A 21,289-nucleotide genomic window follows, 5' to 3' on the forward strand; every position below is an offset into this window, starting at 1 on the left:
AGTAGTAGCTAGCTAGCGAGATGGAGAACGCATATATTATTTTTCATGATTGCATTGCAAGTGGCAAGTTTGCATTATCTACCTTCACTAAAACCACAGCAAAGGTTTTGCCTGCAAACTTTGGTTTCGATTCGCGAATATTCTGAGATGTCTGCCTATACGCTATGGAAAGCAGTGGAGGTTCCTCAGAGGAGTTCTCCTTTTTAGATAAAACTATTCTAAATATATTCACGTCACCAAATAATTGATTAAAACACACTGTTTGCAATGAAGGTCTACAATAGCCTCAGCAGCACTCTATAGGGTAGCAGCTAGCTTCTGTCCTCCTCTGGGTACATTGACTTCAATACAAAACCTAGGAGGCTCATGGTTCTCACCCCCTTCCATAGACTTACACAGTAATTATGACAACTTCCGGAGGATGTCCTACAACCTATCAGAGCTCTTGCAGCATGAACTGACATGTCCACCCAATCAAAGGATCAGAGAATGAATCTAGTGGTGAAAGCATAAGCTACAGCTAGCACTGCAGTGCATAACATGTGGTGAGTAGTTGACTCAAAGAGAATGACAATAGTCTCCTGTTAGCTAATGATAGATAGTAGTCTCCTGTTAGCTAGTGATATATAGTAGTCTCCTGTTAGCTAGTGATAGACACATTAATTTCTTCCAAAATTAAGGAGAAGCAAGAGAGAGAGAGCGAAAGAGAGAGAGAGATAGCTAGCTATATTTCGTAGTATAACCAGTGCATTCTGAAAGTATTCAGACCCCTTCCCTTTTTCCACATTATGTTACAACCTTTTTCTAAAATGGATTAAATTAATTGTTTTCCTCATCAATCTACAGACAATACCCCATAAAAGTTTTAATTAAATTGTTGCTAGCGGCACAGTGTCACGTCTCCTCCCGTTGCTCCCCTCCGGCGCTCTGATTCGCCGGTCTACTGAGCCACCGGTCTGAGCGCACCACCTCGGCAACATCGGAATGGAAACCCAACGCACCCTAATCACCTCCAGCGCACCTGCACTTCATCATCTCATCACCACCCCTATTTAGCCCTGGACTGTTCTGGATGATGTTGTGTGTGATTGTTAAGCTTCGTGTCGTTTACTCTATCTTTGTTATTTCTCTTTCTCATTGTTTAGTAAACCTTGACCTTGTTAATTCCTGTGTCTGCGTCCTGCCTCTTCGTATACTCAGTACTCGTCACACACAGTTACAGTCACCAAAGCTCTAGATAACATGAAAACAGCCTAACCAGCTCTGCTAGTGCGATCAATCCTAGTCCTCTGCCAGAGTGTCCAGTGTGCGCACTGAACTCACTGAGAGTGAAACGCTCTGAATTTACTAACGGACAATCTGACAACGCTCTGAATCTACGACTGCCCAGAGCGCACTCTGAGCGCACTCTGAGCGCACTCTGACTGAGCGCACTCTGGCACTCCAGAGTGAATTTACGAACACACCCTATATGTGGCTGCTAGTTCTGTTTGCATGTGATCAGGGGTGTATTAATTCCGCCGATTCTGTTGAAGAACGTTTTTTAAAAGGAAGCAAACGGATGGAAACAGGGATAAACATACCTGAATTTGTCCAATAGAAACTTTAGTTTGCAACTGTTGACTAATGATTACAACCTAGATCAGCTAAATGCAGGCAAGAGTGAGCAAGGCGATATTGAATGTGTCACTGGGTGAATGGAATATTAGTGGTGTAAAGTACTTAAGTAAAAATACTTTAAAGTACTACTTAAGTAGTTTAAAGGGTATCTGTACTTTTACTTTTACTTCACTACATTCCTAAAGAAAATATGGTACTTTTTACTTCATACATTTTCGCTGATACCCAAAAGTACTCGTTACATTTTGAATGCTTAGCAGGACAGGACATTTTTTTTCACACACTTATCAAGAGAACATCCTTGGTCATCCCAACTGCCTCTGATCTGGCGGAATCACTAAACACAAATGCTTCATTTGTAATGATGTCTGAGTGCTGGAGTGTGCCCTGGCTATCCGTAAATGTAAAAAAAACAAGAAAATTGTGCTGTGTGGTTTGCTTAATATAAGGAATTTGAAATGATTTATACTTTTACTTTTACTTTTGATATTTAAATACATTTTAGCAATTACATTTACTTTTGATACATAGGTATATTTTAAACCAAATACTTTTAGACTTTCACTCAAGTAGTATGTTACTGGGTGACTTTCACTTTTACTTCTGTCATTTTCTATTAAGGTATCTTTACATTTACTCAAGTATAACAATTGGGTACTTTTTCCAATGTGAATGACAGTCATCCAATATGCTGTTATAGAAATAAGGCCATGCTCATAAAAAAATAATGGTCCTCCCTCAACTTAAACGGCACCGACCACCACTGATGGAAAGAGTTAGATTTTTCAGGCTTGGCCCGCCTACCCAAACTTGTGGGAGAGTTGTCTCTCTGAGAGGACCCTCCCCGGGAACAATCTTTTTCTAAATGTCCAAGAGAATCTGACATCCTCCCCAGAACTAGTGCTGTTGATCTAGGTCTGGGATTTCCGAGACTACTATCTATCACTAGCTAACAGGAGACTACTATCTATCACTAGCTAACAGGAGACTACTATCTATCACTAGCTAACAGGAGACTACTATCTTTCACCAGCTTACAGGAAGCTACTTTCTATCACTAGCTAACAGGAGACTACTATCTATCACTAGCTAACAGGGAAGAAATACACCCCACAACACATACATGGGTCCTAGCCTCCCATGCATAGGCTACTTTCTGTCCCTAACAATAAAACTAAAACTAAATAATATAAAAATGAAATATCAATGTTTTTATCAAACTAAAACAGAATAAAAACAAGTAAATCAAGTCAGAAAACTAACTGAAACTAAACTGAAAACTAATAGAAATAAAAACAAATATAAAAACACAAAACTATAATAACCTTGATACACACACACACAAATGTGCACATGCATCGTACGCACCGATATGAACACACATGCGTGCTCATACACACTTTCCTGCACATTTTTCAACGTTTCCTCAGCAGGAAATATGTTGTGTAATTCCCCAGGCGTTTCTCTGAGAAGACCAGATTAATCCCCAGTACATCACACTACTGGAAGTCCTCCACAACATCCTCACAAACCGCAATCTTTCTTCCATATGTCCTCACAAACCACAATCCTTCATGTAATGTATATGTCTCTACTATGACATTTTCCACATTGACTACAAAAAACATTATTTTGTATAATAAATGGCTATTCACACATGCTTAAACCTCAAGCAGTGTTGTTCTGGAGTACTTTATAAATGTCAATATGGATTCAGCTATTTGTATTTTTTTCATTTTTTTCTTCCTCCCGGGAAAAGTTTATTTAACCGTTGCTTTTTTCTGCTGATGTTCAGGAATGTCAAGTAGATTTAAATCCGAGCAGGTTGTTACGGGGAGGCAGCAGCAGGTTGTTATGGGGAGGCAGCAGATGGATACGGATTGGCTGTTGATTGGCTCAGGAAATTAAAGCTGTCCTTTATTACCTCTCTCCCTTTCCCTCCCCCTCTCTCCCCTTCCTACCCCTTTCCTCCCCATCCCCCACCACTCTACCTCTCTCCCTCCCCCTCTCCTCCCCACCACCACTCAACCATGTTACCTCTCTCCTTCCCCCTCTCAATTCAATACAATTCAAAGGGCTTTATTGGCATGGGAAACATATACTTACATTGCCAAAGCAAGTGAAATAAATAATAATAAACAAATGTGAAGATAACATTACACTCACAAAAGTTCCAAAGGAATAGAGACATTTCAAATGTCATATTATGGCTATATACAGTATTGTAATGATGTGCAAATATGTAAAGTACAAAAGGGAAAATAAAAAACATAAATATTGGTTGTATTTACAATGGTGTTTGTTCTTCACTGGTTGCCCTTTTCTTGTGGTAACAGGTCACAAATCTTGCTGCTGTGATATCACACTGTGGTATTTCACCCAATAGGTATGGGAGTTTTCAAAATTGGATTTATTTTTCGAATTCTTTGTGGGTCTGTGTAATCTGAGGAAAATATATGTCTCTAATATGGTCATACATTTGGCAGGAGGTTAGGAAGTGCAGCTCAGTTTCCACCTCATTTTGTGGGCAGTGTGCACATTTTTTAAAAATAATATATTTTTTTGTCATGATTTGGTTGGTTCTAATTGTGTTGCTGTCCTGGGGCTCTGTGGGGTCCGTTAATGTTTGTGAACAGAGCCCCATGACCAGCTTGCTCTTCTCTCCTACCTAGAGTGCCTTGCAAAAGTATTCAGCCCCCATGGGGTTTTTCCTATTTTGTTGCATTACAACCTGTAATTTAAATTGATTTTTATTTGGATTTCATGTAATGGACATACACAAAATAGTCCAAATTGGTGAAGTGAAATGAAAAAGATAACTTTTTTCAAAAAAATTCTAAAAAATAAATCACGGAAAAGTGGTACGTTAAATCTAATTAAATCTTGTGCAACCAATTACCTTCAGAAGTCACATAATTAGTTTAATAAAGTCCACCTGTGTGCAATCTAAGTGTCACATGATCTCAGTATATATACACCTGTTCTGAATGGCCCCAGAGTCTGCTACACCACTAAGCAAGGGGCACCACCAAGCAAGCGGAACCATGAAGACAAAGGAGCTCTCCAAACAGGTCAGGGACAAAGTTGCGGAGAAGTACAGATCAAGGTTGGGTTATAAAATAATATCTGAAACTTTGAACATCCCACGGAGCACCATTAAATCCATTATAAAAAAATTGAAAGAATATGGGACCACAACAAGCCTGCCAAGAGAGGGCCGCCCACCAAAACTCACGAAACAGGCAGCAGGGCATTAATCAGAGAGGCAACAAAGAGACCAAAGATAACCCTGAAGGAGCTGCAAAGCTCCACAGCGGAGATTGGAGTATCTGTCCATAGGACCACTTTAAGCCGTACACTCCACAGAGCTGGGCTTTACGGAAGAGTGGGCAGAAAAAAGCCATTGCTTAAATAAAAAAATAAGCAAACACGTTTGGTGTTCGCCAAAAGCCATGTGGGAGACTCCCCAAACATATGGAAGAAGGTACTCTGGTCAGATGAGACTAAAATTGAGCTTTTTGGCCATCAAGGAAAACGCTATGTCTGGCGCAAACCCAACACCTCTCATCACCCCGAGAACACCATCCCCACAGTGAAGCATGGTGGTGGCAGCATCATGCTGTGGGGATGTTTTTCATCGGCAGGGACTGGGAAACTGGTCAGAATTGAAGGAATGATGGAGGGCGCTAAATACAGGGAAATTCTTGAGGGAAACCTGTTTCAGTCTTCCAGAGATTTGAGACTGGGACGAAGGTTCACCTTCCAGCAGGACAATGACCCTAAGCATACTGCTAAAGCAACACTCGAGTGGTTTAAGGGGAAACATTTAAATGTCTTGGAATGGCCTAGTCAAAGCCCAGACCTCAATCTAATTGAGAATCTGTGGTATGACTTAAAGATTGCTGTACACCAGCGGAACCCATTTAACTTGAAGGAGATGGAGAAGTTTTGCCTAGAAGAATGGGCAAAAATCCAAGTGGCTAGATGTACCAAGTTTATAGAGACACACCCCAAGAGACTTGCAGCTGTAATTGCTGCGAAAGGTGGATCTACAAAGTATTGACTTTGAGGGGTGAATAGTTATGCACGCTCAAGTTTTCTGTTTTTTTGTCTTATTTCTTGTTTGTTTCACAAAAATACATATTTTGCATCTTCAAAGTGGTAGGCATGTTGTGTAAATCAAATGATACAAACCCCCCAAAAATCTATTTTAATTCCAGGTTGTAAGGCAACAAAATAGGAAAAATGCCAAGGAGGGTGAATACTTTCGCAAGCCACTGTATCCCTCCACCTCTCCTCTTCTCTCCTCTCCTCCCCTCCACCACCACTCAACCACTGCTAAAGATAGCAGCCAGTGTATGAAGTGTACAAGTGTACGAGCATGTAAAGTATGATTTGCACATGTAAAATAATGAGTTGCGCCTGTATAATCAGTTTTGTAGTTGCAAAAAATATTTGCAAACATGTAACTTATTTTGAGAAGCAAGCAGGTAATGTGCTGTGTGAATATATACAGCAACACTTGCAAACATGTAACTTGATATGTGAACAAATCCAACAAGATTTTGCGACTGGTGAATCTTCTTCTCTGAATCAAAACTACATTTTTCTGTGTCGAATCTGTTTTGTCAGTAATTTAGCAACTAACCTGTGGCATAAATGTTGTAGTTGTAAAAAAAATAATAATCTGTTCTTGTAAAAGCTGCTCTGCAAGCAACCAGTAGAGAAAAACACGAGCGCTCTGGTGGGAGGCCTTTTTCTTCAATCAGGTTAGGTGGGCTCCCGAGTGTCGCAGCGGTCTAAGGCACTGCATCTCGGTGCTAGAAGTGTCACTATAGACCCTGGTTCGATTCCAGGCTGTATCACAATCCGTCCGTGATTGGGAGTCCCATTGGCCGTCATTGTAAATAAGAATTTCTTCTTAACTGACTGAAATTACTAAATGATATTAACATAATTTGAAAGCTACAGCAAGGCGTTGGTGAGGAAGATTAATTAAATAATTAAGAAGAGTGTTTCCACATAGCATAACCGCTACAAAGCTGATGCTAAATTTAGTTAGCTTGCCAGCGATGTTTTGAGTAGCTCCCTGTAGAATCAAGAGGGGATGGGGGAGAAGATTAGATGACCAGATGAGATGAGAGCTAACTGCTACAGAGATAAAAAGGTGAGATCTCTCAGATTATATCTTAATTAGATAGCTAGATGTCAATGTCGAACCAATAGAATGATAGACAGTTTATAGGCTTGCTATGAGCCGCTTTTCCTGAAAATGTCTATCTGATATAGCTAGCTAGTTGTTGTTCTAGTGCAATGTCCATTAAATGTTACAGCCACAACATCATGATCATGTAGTCATGCATCTGCAGACCAGCGAGGAGGAGAAATGCCTGCTTTGGGGGAGCTAGCTATAATATCAGATATACATTTTATAGGAAAAGCATGGACAGAGCTAGCTATCTGTAGTAACATTATTATTTGAAATCACCACATGCACGTCATCTGTATCTTTGTTACATTCCATATTATGTTTTAATCTATTTGTCCTGTATTGCTATCTGTCTCAAGTTGTCAAATCATCAGCATGAAGAATACTGAATTCTGTTGAATTATCAAGTGGACTGAATTCTCATTCAAATAATGTTGTGCCTCTCTTTTAGATCTGTCAAGCACACCTGCTAGCCACACAACCACTGCCTCAGAGTGGTTGGGTAAGGTTCTTCCTAGGGGGTGACATTAACAGGGCCACAGTGTCTCCCAACCCCCCGGTCTCAGTCCCCAGTAATTATTCTGCAATATCTTATGTGTCAGGGGGCTAGGATCAGCTTGTCTTATCTGGTCCCAGTGCAGATCTAGGATCAGTTTTGCCTTTTAGGTCATAATGAAATTATATGGACTGTTTGGACCTGACCCTAGATCTGCTACTCTTGGATTCTTTGCTGTTCACTGGACATTATGATCACTCAGCTGCACAGCTGATGCCTGCTGGACTGTTCCTTTACACTGTACCCTGTACTGTTTATTCTGTTTAGCCTCAGCCCAGACTTTATCGCCATTACCAGTTGTTGTCTTGGCTCTCTCTAATAACACCTGTGGTTGCTTTATGCCTCTCTCCCATGTCAATATGCCTTGCCTATTGCTGTTCCAGTTAGTTCTTATTATTACATTTCACTGTAGAACCCCAAGTCCCTCTCAAACTGCCTCAAATAGTTCATTTTTTCCACCCCCCATACACGCAGAGACCGGCTCAATTGGTGCCTCCAGTGATGTTATCTCTTTCATTGTTACCCAACGCTTAGGTTTACCTCCACTGTACTCATATCCTTCCATATCCTTGTCTGTACATAATGCCCTGAATCTTTTCTACAACGCCCGGAAATCTGCCCCCTTTATTCTCTGTACCCAACGCACTAGAAGACCAGTTCTTAAAGCCTTTAGCCGTATCCTTATTCTAGTCCTCCTCTGTTCCTCTGGTGATGTAGAGGCTAACCCAGGCCCTGCAGCCCCCAATATCACTCCTACTCCCCAGGAGCTATCATTTGTTGACTTCTGTAACCGTAAAAGCCTTGGTTTTCTGCACGTTAATATCAGAAGCCTCCTTCATAAGTTTGAGTGATTCACTGCGTTAGCACACTCCGCCAACCCTGATGTTCTAGCAGTGTCTGAATCCTGTCTTAGGAAGGCCACCAAAAATTCAGAAATGTCCATCCCCGAATACAACATTTTCCGTCTAGATAGAACTGCCAAAGGGGGTGGAGTTGCAATCTACTGTAGAGATAGCCTGCAGAGCTCTATCATACTATCCAGGTCTGTGCCCAAACAGTTTGAGCTTCTACTTCTAAAAATCCACCTTTCCAGAAATAAGTCTCTCACTATTGTCGCTTGCTACAGACCCCCCTCAGCCCCCAGCTGTGCCCTGGACACCATATGTGAATTGATTGCCCCCCATTTATCCTCAGAGTTCGTACTGCTTGGTGACCTAAATTGGGATATGCTTAACACACCGGCCATCCTACAATCCAAACCAGATGCCCTCAATCTCACACAAATTATCAACGAACCTACCAGGTACAACCCTAAATCCGTAAACATGGGTACCCTCATAGATATCATCCTGACTAACTTACCCTCTAAATACACCTCCGCTGTCTTCAACTAACTTACCCTCTAAATACACCTCAGCGATCACTGCCTTATTGCCTGCGTCCTTAACGGGTCCGCGGTCAAATGACCACCCCTCATCACTGTCAAACACTCCCTAAAACACTTTAGCGAGCAGGCCTTCCTAATTGACCTGGCCCAGGTATCCTGGATGGATATAGATCTCATTCTGTGTGTAGAGGATGCCTGGTTGTTCTTTAAAAGTAATTTCCTCTCAATCTTAAATAAACATGCCCCATTCAAAAAATACAGAACTAAGAACAGATATAGCCCCTGGTTCTCCTCAGACTTGACTGCCCTTGACCAGCACAAAAACATCCTGTGGCGTACCGCATTAGCATCAAATAGCCCCCGCGATGTGCAACTTTTCAGGGAAGTTAGGAACCAATATACACAAGCAGTTAGGAAAGGAAAGGCTAACATTTTCAAACAGAAATTTGCATCCTGTAGCACTAACTCCAAAAAGTTTTGGGACACTGTAAAGTCCATGGAGACATAAGAGCACTTCCTCCCAGCTGCCCAATGCACTGAGGCTAGGAAACACTATCACCACCGATAAATCTACAATAATCGAGAATTTCAACAAGCATTTTGCTACGGCTGGCCATGCTTTCCACCTGGCTACCACTACCCCGGCCACCAGCTCTGCACCCTCCACTGCAACTTGCAACCTGCCCCCCGCCGCTTCTCCTTCACACACATTCAGACAGATGATGTTCTGAAAGAGCTGCAAAATCTGGACCCCTACAAATCATCTGGGCTAGACAATCTGGACCCTTTCTTTCTTAAACTAGCCGCCGAAATTGTCGCAACCCCTATTACTAGCCTGTTCAACCTCTCTTTCGTAACGTCTGAGATCTCCAGAGATTGGAAAGCTGCCGCGGTCATCCCCCTCTTCAAAGGGGGTGACACTCTAGATCCAAACTGTTACAGACCTATATCCATCCTGCCCTGCCTTTCGAAAGTATTTGAAAGCCAAGTTAACAAACAGATCACCGACCATTTCGAATCCCACCGTACCTTCTCCGCTATGCAATCCGGTTTCCGAGCTGGTCATTGGTGCACTTCAGCCACGCTCAAGGTCCTAAACGATATTATAACTGCGATCGATAATAGACAGTACTGTGCAGCCGTCTTCATCGACCTGGCCAAGGCTTTCGACTCTGTCAACCACCGCATTCTTATTGGCAGACTAAATAGCCTTGGTTTCTCAAATGACTGCCTTGCCTGGTTCACCAACTACTTCTAAGATAGAGTTCAATGTGTCAAATCGGAGGGCCTGTTGTCTGGACCTATGGCAGTCTCTATGGGGGTGCCACAGGGTTCAATTCTTGGGCCGACTCTTTTCTCTGTGTATATCAATGATGTCGCTCTTGCTGCTGGTGACTCTCAGATCCACCTCTACGCAGACGACACCATTTTGTATACATCTGGCCCTTCATTGGACACTGTGTTAACAAACCTCCAAATGAGCTTCAATGCCATACAACACTCATTCAGTAGCCTCCAACTGCTCTTAAACACTAGTAAAACTAAATGCATGCTCTTCAATCGAACGCTGCTGGCACCCGCCTACCCGACTAGAATCACTACTCTCGACGGGTCTGACCTAGAGTATGTGGACAACTACAAATACCTAGGTGTCTGGTTAGACTGTAAACTCTCCTTCCAGACTCACATTAAGAATCTCCAATCCAAAGTTAAATCTAGAATCGGCTTCCAATTTCGCAACAAAGCCTCCTTAACTCATGCTGCCAAACATGCCCTCGTAAAACTGACTATCCTACCGATCCTTGACTTCGGCGATGTCATTTACAAAATAGCCTCCAACACTCTACTCAGCAAATTGGATGTAGTCTATCATAGTGCCATCCGTTTTGTCTCCAAAGCCCCATACATTACCCACCACTGTGAACTGTACGCTCTTGTTGGCTGGTCCTCACTACATGTTCGTCGCCAAACCCACTGGCTCCAGGCCATCTATAAATCACTGCTAGGCAAATCCCCACCTTATCTTAGCTCATTGGTCACCATAGCAGCACCCACCCGTAGTCTGCGTTCCAGCAGGTATATCTCACTGGTCATCCCCAAAGCCAACACCTCCTTTGGCCGCCATTCCTTCCAGTTCTCTGCTGCCAATGACTGGAACGAATTGCAAAAATCTCTGAAGCTGGAGACTCTTATCTCCCTCACTAACTTTAAGCATCAGTTGTCAGAGCACCTTACCGATCACTGCACCTGTACACAGCCCATCTGAAATTAGCCCACCCAGCTACCTCATCCCTATATTGTTATTTATTTTGCTCTTTTGCACCCCAGTATCTCTATTTGCACATAATCTCTTGCACATCTAGCATTCCAGTGTTAATACTAATTGTAATTATTTTGCACTATAGCCTATTTATTGCCTTACCTCCATAACTTGCTACATTTGCACACACTGTATATATATTTTCTGTTGTATTGTTTGACTTTATGTTTTTTTACCCCATATGTAACTGTGTTGTTGTTTTTATCGCACTGCTTTGCTTTATCTTGGCCAGGTCGCAGTTGTAAATGAGAACTTGTTCTCAACTGGCTTACCTGGTTAAATAAAGGTGAAATAAAATAAATAAATGAATAAAACATGCAATCCACCATTTTTCTAATGAATACTTCTCAATCTATCGTACAAAGAACAACAACATTTCTATGTATTTATGATTCATATTCCCTTTTGTCAATAACATCTTCTACACATCATGGCAACATACTTGATATTAAATATTTAAACATGTCTACAGTCGTGGTTAAAAGTTTTGAGAATGACACAAGTATTGGTCACAAAGTTTGATGCTTCAGCATTTTAGATATTTTTGTCAGATGTTATTATGGTATACTGAAGTATAATTACAAACATTCCATAAATGTCAAAAGCTTTTATTGACAATTACATTAAGTTTATGCAAAGAGTCAATATTTGCAGTGTTGACCCTTCTTTTTCAAGACCTCTGCAATCCGCCCTGGCATGCTGTCAATTAACTTCTGGGCCACATCCTGACTGATGGCAGGCGATTCTTGCATAATCAATGCTTGGAGTTTGTCAGAATTTGTGGGGTTTTGTTTGTTCACCCGCCTCTTGAAGATTGACCACAAGGATTGGGCCCCGTGTAGCTCAGTTGGTAGAGCATGGTGCTTGCAACGCCAGTGTTGTGTGTTCGATTCCCACGTGGGGCCAGTATGAAAAAAAAAATTTTAACAAAAAAATTACAAATGTATGCACTCACTAACTGTAAGTCGCTCTGGATAAGAGCGTCTGCAAATGACTAAAATGTAAATGTAAAAAGTTCTCAATGGGATTAAGGTCTGGGGAGTTTCCTGGCCATGGACCCAAAATGTCGATGTTTTGTTCCCCGAGCCACTTAGTTATCACTTTTGCCTTATGGCAAGGTGCTCCATCATGCTGGTAAAGGCATTGGTCGTCACCAAACTGTTCATGGATGGTTGGGAGAAGTTGCTCTCGGAGGATGTGTTGGTACCATTCTTTATTCATGGTTGTGTTCTTAGGCAAAATTGTGAGTGAGCCCACTCCCTTGGCTGAGAAGCAACCCCACACATGAATGGTCTCAGGATGCTTTACTGTTGGCATGACACAGGACTGATGGTAGCGCTCACCTTGTCTTCTCCGGACAAGCTTTTTTCCGGATGCCCCAAACAATCGGAAAGGGGATTCATCAGAGAAAATGACTTTACCCCAGTCCTCAGCAGTCCAATCCCTGTACCTTTTGCAGAATATCAGTCTGTCCCTGATGTTACCCTGGAGAGAAGTGGCTTCCTCGCTGCCCTTCTTGACACCAGGCCATCCTGTCTTTGCCTCACTGTGCGTGCAAATGCACTCACACCTGCCTGCTGCCATTCCTGAGAAAGCTCTGCACTGGTGGTGCCCTGATTCCGCAGCTGAATCAACTTTAGGAGACGGTCCTGGCGCTTGCTGTACTTTCTTGGGCGCCCTGAAGCCTTCTTCACAACAATTGAACCTCTCTCCTTGAAGTTCTTGATGATCCAATAAATGGTTGATTTAGGTGCAATCTTACTAGCAGCAATATCCTTGCCTGTGAAGCCCTTTTTGTGCAAAGCAATGATGACAGCACGTGTTTCCTTGCAGGTAACCATGCTTAGCAGAGGAAGACTAATGATTTCAAGCACCACCCTCCTTTTAAAACTTCCAGTCTGTTATTCTAACTCAATCAGCATGACAGAGTGATCTCCAGCCTTGTCTTCGTCAACACTCTCACCTGTGTTAACAAGAGAATCACTGACATGATGTCAGCTGGTCCTTTTGTGGCAGGGCTGAAATGCAGTGGAAACGTTTTTGGGGGATTAAGTTCATTTTCATGGCAAAGAGGGACTTTGCAATTAATTGCAATTAATCTGATCACTCTTCATAACATTCTGGAGTATATGCAAATTGCCTTCATAAAAACTGAGGCAGCAGACTTTGTGAAAATTAATATTTGTGTCATTCTCAAAACATTTGACCACAACTGTAGACTTTGAGGGTGATGCGGTTGCCCATTTTTCCAGTGAGATATTGACTGTCCCGCCCCTCCCCCAACAATTTTATCTCCCTCCCGCTCAGGATCTTGTTTGCAGACTTCTTCCTGGTTAACCTGATCCTGTGGGTGGAGGGCTTCTTGGCAGGCATCCCCTTCGGCACACTGGTGGCCAGCTTGGCTTTGTGGTTTGGCATCTCCGTGCCACTTACCTTCGTGGGCGCCTAGCCTACTTCGGCCTCAAGAGGCCTGTGAGTTTCACCTATCAATCACACTGTCTTTATGAATAACTCTTTCAGGTCATCTTACATCATGTGCATTTCCCCCGTGTTTGCAACCTCTTTCACACTGGCATTACAATCAGAGAAAACATGGCACACTAACAAGGGTTTAACAATGTCTTGATGAGTTTCTATGCTACTCCCTGTGCTCCAGGCGATTGAGCAGCCAGTGCAAACCGAGAAGATCACTCGGCAGATCCATGAACTTTCCTTCTTCACCAAGCCCGTGCCCGGAATCGTCATGGATGGGCATCCATCCATTCGGCTGGATCTTCATCCAGCTCTTCTTCATCCTCAACAGCATCTGGTTTGGGTTCCTGGTGTTCATCATTTTCCTCATCACCTACTCCAAGGTCACCATCCTGCTGTGCTACTTCCACTTGTGTGCAGAGGTGGGTGGAGCCATACATACATGGATCTGGTTATCACAATAATGGCATACTGTGCTCTCTCTTTGCATGTAAATGCATTGTGTAATATTTGTAAAACGGATTTCCAGTTTGCCAGATTATCTGTACCGTTATGTTAAGATGCCAAGTGTGAAGTCTCCGTGTCAACAGTAAATCTATTTTAGTTTTATGAAAACATTCTAAATGATGCAAATGTTTCTTTCTCATATCACTCAATTTATCTCTGCTCATTGATCCAAGCACATAGACCTCACTACAGTGTCAAAAATGTGTATTGAGCTGAACCTAAAGATTGCGTTGTGTTTCGTATAGGTGGTGGCACGCCTTCCTGACCAGTCTCTTCATGGCAGTCTACCTGTTTGTCTACGACATGGACTACTTCTTCTCTAAGCTGCAGATCATCAGCCACTACCATCCTCTAATTCACCATGATCATGGTGCTCATATTCTTCTTCTTCACAAGGGAGTCAACGACAGTGCCACACTACGCAAGGCTAGACTCAGTAACAGGTTTTTGCAGAGGAGCCTAAACAAATGGGGTATCTCTTGATTTTCACTTTAATAAACAGTGTTGGAGCTTTTGGTCGACTCATCGGCTGTTTCCAGCCCCCTTCCTCAATAGGAATTTTATCCGTGTAGTATCTGAAGAGTCTAGGATTGTGCTGACGTTTACAAAAGTGTGTTAGAGGAAACGTGGCTCTTTTTGCTGAAACATCTGGAAAGCATTACTAAATTCCTGGAAAAGAGGATATGTAATGGCCAGGGATTGGATGTTAGAATCACGCCATGCTCTGGCCATGTATGATATAAATGCCATGTCTTGAACAGAGAGGGGAGAATAGCAAATTACTGATTGGCTGTGCTGTCTCACAGATATCTGCAGAATCTGTCAAATTCCGATGCTGGAACCTTTGTTATAATAAACCTTTAAAAACAGAGTACAGTGTCGGCGGATCTTCTTATCACTACGGCATTACCAGCAAAAGCTTGGTCTTGTTTACCACATCCGCCTTTAAATGGAAATTGGTGGTGCTGTTATAGCGAGGCGAGCCAGTTGAAAATATTTTTGGTGTCTGTGTGCTCCTTGAGGGCTGTGGCCCTGTGTGCTTTTTCATTAGTTTTGTGTTTTTATTCATTTATTTCTGGTACCCTCTTACCTGAGCGGCATGAGGCCTGTTTGGCGTCGCATTGCTAAAATCATCCCAGTGTTGAGATGAAACACCTGTGTGTTGCAAAGCCAAGTGATCGAAGTCCTCTCTGCTCTACGTAGGTGTTTTAATGGGCTGATGTGGGTCATACTAATACAGAGATAACCATTGTAAATATATTTTCTCCTCTTTATTGCTTTTTGCCTTTTTATGCCATTATGTTCACCACTTCAATGCTCTTAAATCTGTAGTTTGAAGCATATAGAAAACATTTTGTTTCACTATATTACATATTCAACAATAAACATATCACACAACACTTTACAAGGGTATCTGTGATGATTCTTGCCATCCAATGATGTTTGTCAGCTATCTCCTGGTCATTTAAGTTTTATATATACACGTTTAGGTTATCAGCACTCAAGTCCACTTTACATGCATACTTAATACACAGCCGAGGTTGACGAGTGCTAATTTCACTCAACTTTTTAAAAAGGGGAGCCATTTACAGATCATAGTCTAGCCCAAAACTGATGAGACTGTTTCAGTATGTACAAAGTAACAATACATCATCTTAGCAAACATTTAAAAAGGCAACATAACATAGTGACTTGTGACTGAATATATTTATATATATATACATATATATTTAATAAACACATACTATAGACCTGCTAAATTAATCGCAGCATAAAAAACAAAATGTATATATTTTTTGGGGGGATGATGCAACAATTGTTCATGAAGCAAACATTGGATGACTTGGTGAAGGTGTGGTAGAGAAGCTGTCGGTTTTCCTCCCCCTCCTTCATCCATGGTGCTCGTTCAACATAGCATTAGGAGAGTCCTGTGAACATCAAGTCATGGACATGTCATTCTAAACAGCACCATATTCCTAATTTATAACTTTGACATCTTGGCATAATATGAAATCTGATTGGCGACAGCATCACCCCCACAACCTCCATGAAATCTAAAGACATGTTTAAAGATTTTTTCATTCAAGCACGTTACCATGATGCGTAGAAGCTATATTGACAAAAGGAAATATGAATCATAAATACATAAAAAACGTTGTTCCATGTACAATAGATTGAGGTGTGTTCATTAGAAAAGTGGTGGTGGATTGCATGTGGATGGTAGTCATGGATAATGATGATGTTAGTCATCCTAAACTATTGCAGAATAATTACTGGGGACTGAGACGGGGTTGGGAGACACTGTCAATCCACTTGATAATTCAAACAGAACTCAGTATTCTTCATGCTGATGATTTGTACACTTGAGACAGATAGCAATACAGGACAAATAGATTAAAACATAATATGGAATGTAACACATATACAGATTATGTGCATGTGGTGACTTCAAATAATACAATTACTACAGATTGCTAGCTCTATCCATGCTTTTCCTGAAATGTTTTATCTGACATTATAGCTATTGTTGATGATCACAAGTTTACTGGAGAACTGAGACCAAGTAGAGACTTTTGGACAAGGTGGATAATTGTATAATATAAGGCAGTTTATTCAGAGGTAAAGATATCTGGAATAGCGTGCACGGACTCGTTCGTCAAACTCGTAGGGAGTTTATCTGAAGAGAGCCCCGAAACATTGTGTGCAGACATTTTATGCAATAAATGAAGTAGGTTGAATCTAGTAGTTCTGATCTTCTGATTGGTCCTGATGAGTTGGGCGAGGTCCCCTTCAGGCTAGTGTCACTGTTGCATTTGGCTCTGAGTCGGGTTCTCTGTCTTCAAATGTTCAGCCTAAGAGAGGGGATTTTTGTGTGTGTGTGTGTGTGTGTGTGTTTATCAGTGATGATGTGTGTGTGTGTGTGTGTGTGTGTGTGTGTGTGTGTGTGTGTGTGTGTCCTCAGAGCAAGAACTCGTGAGTTGGAAGAACTGAGAGACCTATGGCGTGGGTGTTGTCCTTGGCCACCTGCTGACAAGGCTGACAAGATAGGACCCTTTTGTCCATTGTTATTGGATAGGAACAGCATTGATTGAAAACAAACGCCCAACACAAAATGGGTCATGCACAAGATTTTAGTCAGACCAAGCTATAACATTATATATTTACTACGACACTATCTAGTTCTAGCTAGCTCACCCAAAGTAGGCTTTTCTGCCGACTACATGATCATGATGTTGTGGCTAACGTTTAAAGGACACTAGAACAACAAACAACAACAAGCTAGCTATATCAGATAGACATTTTCAGGAGAAACAGTTCATATAGCGAGCCAATAAAATTTATATAATTGCATTGTTTCGACATTTGGCATCTAGCTAGCTCATCTTGCCTGCAGCAGCCAGATAAAGCAACTGCATCTAATCTTTTTCCCCATTCCCTTGTCTTGATTCTACAGGGAGCTAGCCTGTTCTCCTCAAACATTATTAGCAAGCTAGCTAACGTTAGCCAACTTGAGCAGAGATCTCAGCTTGCTAACTAGGAAAGCCAACTAACTCCACACCAAATATACACAGAGCAAACAATTATTTTCTAATGTTAGTCTCAACCAAATGACAAGTACATAGCTAGACCTATTGCTCTGATACATTTTATGAACCACTAAGTTAGATAAAGGTTAGCCAGAAGGCTCTAATGTTAGTTAGCTTGATAACTTGAAAGCACGTTCAAGAATGACAACAACTCTTCTTCTTCAATGAGGTTTAACGGCGGTTGACATCTAATTTGTTGCATTACTGCCACCTACTAGACTGGAGTACAACTCCCTTATCTTTCCTTGAAAAATAAAATAAAACAAAGCAAATAAATATCCTACCATCTAACACTACACTCACAACTTCAAAACAACTACTAATAATTAACCCCACCCTTCTCCATTATTTAAATATACTCACTCCTACCTCATGCCCTCAACCTGAAATGATGGGACATCACTACTTAACACTCCCTGTAACTCTTCTGCTGTCAAGTCTCGCACACCCAAATTATCTCTCTGCAGGTGCCACCACAACCTCAATTTTCTTCGATTTGCGTTCCATCCCTGCAGTACAATTAATAACCATTGCTATAAACACTAAAAACCCAATCTTACTAAAACATATATCACTTGCTTGCCTATCCCACTGTACTGGTATATATCTCCTACTCTCACCCCCCCCGACCCCTCTTCCTCTACTTTCTTCACTGCCTCTGCATATGACAACTTCTTCTCTACTCATACCCTGGAAACCTCAACCTGCTTCTCTCGCACTGGACATGTCTGATCCCCAGCCCCATGGCCACCCCTACAATTAGCACATACCACCACTTTCCCCAACTGCTTCACACTCCTTAGTCGCGTGCCCTTCTGCACACTTCTCACACCTTGGAATCTCCCTCCTACATACTGCTGCCACATGCCCATATGTTTGACACCTGTAACATCGTAATGTACTCGGCACATAAGCTCGCACAGGATAACTTATGTATCCTAACTTCACTTTTTCCGGCAAAGACTCAACTTCAAAACTCAAAAGAACAGACAATGACTCTTCTTTTTCCCCACTCTCGCCACCCTGTTTACGTTGCACCAAACGACGAGCATCACACACACCGGGAATCTTCTCCTTCAGTTGATCCACTTTTACATTTACTGCTACCCCAGTAATCACTCCTCTCAATGGCGCCCTTTTCCTAAGAGCGAAACAATTCACAATTCTTTCCCCCATTTGTTTAACTCTGAGCGCCTTCTCCCTCTGCCCAATAGAAACACAAACAATTATCACTAAACCACTTCTGGTTACCCTCACCGATTCCACTATACCCAACGCTTTTTTTCACCCATCTTGAAACCACAAATGGATCAGCCAAAAGGCAAGGATCCACTTTTTCCACAAACTTCACTCCTACTGTCACAGACTCATCTTTATCCTGACCCTCTGCGCAAGCCTCTGGCTCCGAGCACTTCACCACACCTACCACCTCCGATACTTCACCCTCTTCCATTTCTACTCCTGTCTTCAGCTCACTTCGCTTACATTTCCTACCACTCTTCTTCAACAAACCTTCTCCCTTTTTCCCGCCATTCTTTACCGACTCAAACTCACAGTCTTCCTCCCTCTCTCTCTTAGACCTCCTCTGCCTCTCTTTTCCCCTCCATTCCTCCTCATTCCTCCAAGTATACGTCTCCTCATGATAATACTGCATTTCTCCTGACCAATATCTATTTCTTGCCTTCTCAAAGGACTCAATTTTCCCCCTCCTTTCCCTTCCGCCGTTTATTCTATCCTCGGCCTCACAGTCCACAATGACCTCTTCATTGCTCCCTCTGGTGTCTATTCTATCCTCTGGACTTGTGTCGACATCTTGGCCTGCATCTTCCATCTGAAAAAACGTGGTCCGCCACATAGTTCCCAATCGCCCGACGTCATTCCTGAATCCGGTCTTCAGCTCTGGGCTCCATCCTCTCATGACAACAAATCACTAGATTGGTTGGAAGAAAAAGCCCTATCCACCAGAGCTTGTGTTTTTCTTCTTCTTCTTCTTCAGCGGGGTTTATTGGCGGTTGGCATCCAACGTTATGGTGCATTACTGCCACCTACTTTACTGGAGTGTGGGCCAGAGACAGGGAGAAACTAAATCCTACTTGCCAGCCCCATTGCTCTTAAAAAAGATAACAAAATATTTTAGACTATATCTAATGACGTTCTACTCAATATACTCTTTAAACTAATTTCCTGTATCCCCTTCTCCCTCATATTAGATCTCATCCTCTCTCTTTCCCTCTGTTACTGCCCACACTGTAGCAATACATGCTCCACGGCCTCTGTTTCTTGGCAATAATCACACTTTCCTGTTGGATGCTTTCCTATCACATTTAATCTTGTAAAAATAGCCTCCTCTCTTCTGTCCCTTCCTGTCGTCCTCCCCTCCCAGACATTCCTCTGTACTTGAAAAAATGCCTCCCCTTATTATCTCTATTAGATTTGAGTCATTTAGCAGATGCTCTTATCCAGAGCAACTTACAGTTAGTGAGTGCATACATTTTCATACTAGTCCCCCGTGGGAATCGAACCCACAACCTTGGCGTTGCAAGCACCATGCTCTACCAACTGAGCTACACGGGACTATTCCACTCCTCCTGCCATCTCTGCACCATCACTGTATATATCAGGCTTTTTGCCTCTGCCTTGCTCAATGAAACTTCAACATCAACATCCCCACTACTAAGTGCATGTTTAGCCAGTACATCTACTGCCTCGTTCACCTCCACCCCCACATGGGCTGGGACCCAAGTAAATCTTATCTGTATACCCATCTGTCTAATCCTGCAATGGGTTTGTAGCACCTCATAAAGCAGGTCTTGTCTGCTACGTGAGCTAAAGGACTGGAGACTCATTAACACTGCACATGAATCAGAGCAAATAACTACTCTGTCTTGTTTGACTTCCTCCACCCACTGCAAGGCCAACAGTATGGCCATCAGCTCCGCCGTATATACAGCCAGATTATCTGTAATACGTTTCCTGACTTCCACTCACATTCCTGCACTACAAATGCTGACCTAGTACATCCTGTCCTTTGTTCTTTTAAACCATCTGTGTAAATGGCAACAAAATCCTGATGCACAGTATCCAGACGTCTCTTAAACAAATCAGATGGATCAACACTCTTCCTATCTTTCTGTAGTCTCTCCAACACTTCCATATCAACTACTGGAGGCGGGAGTAGCCATGGTGGATTTACAGGAATAGCTACCGTTGGACTAAACTCCCTTCCATACTGTCCCATCTCCTTCGCCTGGGTATTACCCACCCACCCAAAGCTTGTGTTCTGTCTTCGCTCATGTTCCCAGCATGCCTGTAAAATCCCTTTCGCAGGATGAGACACCCCATGTTCTTGTAGTTTGACCCAATAATTCATTGCCAGCTGCTGTCTCCTAATCTGCAATGGCATATCCCCCACCTCCACCTGTAATGCAGCCACTGTGGACGTCCGATACGCCAAACTACATATTCTGAGTCCTTGCCCCTGTATGACATCTAGCCGAACCATATGCTATACTGCCATAGTCTATTACAGATCGGATCAATGCAACATACATGGTCCTCAATGAGGAACGCCCAGCCCCCCACTCCTTCCCCATCAGACAGTGCATCACATTTAGCACCTTCTTACACTTTC

The 21,289-nt window shown here is 42.4% G+C and overlaps 1 long non-coding RNA gene across 1 annotated transcript; it reads left to right on the forward strand.

Annotated features, from left to right (window-relative positions):
- Positions 1-13,396: 13,396 nt before the first annotated feature.
- Positions 13,397-14,942, forward strand: LOC121549276. The gene is made up of 3 exons (XR_005996780.1): positions 13,397-13,564; positions 13,749-13,986; positions 14,317-14,942. It is a non-coding gene; the product is annotated as an uncharacterized LOC121549276 (long non-coding RNA).
- The last annotated feature ends 6,347 nt before the right edge of the window (positions 14,943-21,289 follow it).

The sequence above is a fragment of the Coregonus clupeaformis genome, chromosome 33, assembly GCF_020615455.1.
Source record: "Coregonus clupeaformis isolate EN_2021a chromosome 33, ASM2061545v1, whole genome shotgun sequence".
In the NCBI taxonomy this organism is placed as follows: domain Eukaryota; kingdom Metazoa; phylum Chordata; class Actinopteri; order Salmoniformes; family Salmonidae; genus Coregonus; species Coregonus clupeaformis.